Raw genomic sequence first — 2310 nt, 5'->3', positions numbered from 1 at the left:
CTGGAACAGACTTGTTTGCAGTTTTTGGTTGTCATTTTTTTTTAAAAAGATTTTGCAGTGAAAATGTTGTGTTAATTTAACTTTGACTGTAAAATCTGACATCATCCATGTTTTTCTTGGAATCCACACCCATCCGTATAATAAACTGCAGAGAGCTGTTGTTGTTTTTCAGCAGTTTGCCTGTCAACACTTACGATAATAACGCTGGAAACCGCTGTGTGGCCATTCCTATCGATACTGTGGACTGACATGCCTGTGTGTGTGTGTGTGTGTTGCCAGGGTTACTAATTAAGTGTTGACATGAGGAGGGATTAGGCTGACATTGACAAATGTGATACTAAGTGGTAAAGGTGTCTATGAATAAACCAGCCCATCCAAACACACACACACAAACACCTACACACACAAAAACCCATACACACACACACACACAAAAACCCATGCACACACACGTTTGTACTGCTGCACATCATGACTTTAAGAGAGGAAACCAGTGTAAATGTAGGAATAATACTTATTCTGACATGATTTGTAACTTACTGTACCGTGCTGTCTCACTCATACACGCTGAGAGGAAGAATGTTTGCAGACAGTTTTTGGCCCTTAAGGCAAGTGGCCTCATTGATTTTATGTAATCGCCGTATTTCAGTCTCTGTTGCACTGCCACTGTAAAAATAGCAGTGCGTAAATCAAAGAAGTTGCAGGATAGCGAAGTTGTTATCTACGTTTAATTTGACACTTTAACTACACGAATGAATAGCTTTCGTGTAAGTGGAAATCTTTTTGCCATGTCAGTAGATATTTTTTTAAGTCAGAGGATAGCTGTGCCAATATGGTACTGGTTAGTGTATTAGGGATGAAAGGATGCCACGTTTGATGAAAAATTTAAATGGGCAACATAAAGAGGATTGAATTCAAAGACACCCTGAAAATCAAAGTGGGAGGCTAGCCCATTCTGATGAAATTTCACTCATGCCTAATGACAGTCAGGGCGTTGCTGCCTCGCCTATAGAGGTCTGTGTGTCTCTCCATGGATATGCCTCCCATCGTCATGCCTTACGATGCTACAGGCAGCATAACCTTCTCCACAGCTTCTCCAGACCCTTTCACGTCTGTCACATGTGCTCAGGGTGAACCTACTCTCATCTGTGAAAAGCACAGGGTGGCAAAATCCAACCTGGCTCCATGGTGCAGTGGACATGAGCACAGGGCACGCTAGAGGATTTACACGAGTGACCTGAAGGATCTAATTTTGTGGCTCTTGCTGTTCCTGAGTAGATACTGGTCCTGCTGATGGGTTAAGGAGCCTCTGGAGTCCTGTCCAAGAGTATCTGCTTGTCTCAAGGCATCTCCTCTATGCTCTTGAGACTGTGCTGAGAGACATAGCAAACCTGACAAAGGTATGTATTGATGTGCCATCCTAGGGGAGTTGGATTACTTGTGCAACCTCTAAAGTAGTGACACTGACCCTGGTCAAATACAGAGTTAGTGAAAAAACAGAAAAGATGGGCTGGAAAATGTCAGTGCCCTCCACCTGCCAAACTGTTCTTGTTTTGAGGTTGTTTCATTGTTGCCCCTGTAGTGCACCTGCTGTTCATTTCATTAACACCAAAGCAGTTAAAACTGAATGCCAACCTCCTCTGCTACTAACTATTTAATTAATTTGACACTATACTCTGACTAAAAAGTGTTCCTTTAAGTTTTTGTTTGCTTTATACTCACCTTGTCTTGTTTTACCGAAAGTGTAAAATCAAAAAGTTGACCTACTGCAACTAGTCACTCATGAGGTAGACCTGCCTAAAACATAATCTATCATACTTTTGACTCTACTGGGGACAATAATTTACTAAATAAATTCAGTTTGTATTTAATAAGAAGTGAAACTCCCGAGCAATAAACTTATCGAGTGTTTACTGGAATTGAATCTCATGATCCTTTTTCCTTAGATTTCTATACCACTGGATTTCTTTTTGCAACTAGGGGGGCTTGTTTGTTTATTTGTAATTTGTTTTTTATTTGCTCCTGATTAGAATGAATATGAGTTGATCCCTTTGGAAGCCAAGGGACAAATTTTGAGCACCAAAACTGTGCTGAAGCTAATTGTGGAGCCACAGAATTTAGACACTACTTTGATAATGTCGAATAAGTTTTATCAAGTATTCACAGCAGGTACTTTTAGCGGCTTGATCAAAAACAACTCTGTTGTGATATATTTTGATCTTTTAGTTCCAAATGTAATATTTGTGTCTACATCAGCCACATTTACTTCTTTCTTCTAGTCAAATTGAAGGTTTCTAGCCAGAAAGTGGC

This window comes from Neolamprologus brichardi, chromosome 16 (genome assembly GCF_056152115.1).
Source record: "Neolamprologus brichardi isolate AB-2024 chromosome 16, ASM5615211v1, whole genome shotgun sequence".
NCBI classification, from domain to species: Eukaryota; Metazoa; Chordata; class Actinopteri; order Cichliformes; family Cichlidae; genus Neolamprologus; species Neolamprologus brichardi.
This window is presented reverse-complemented; position numbering follows the sequence as displayed.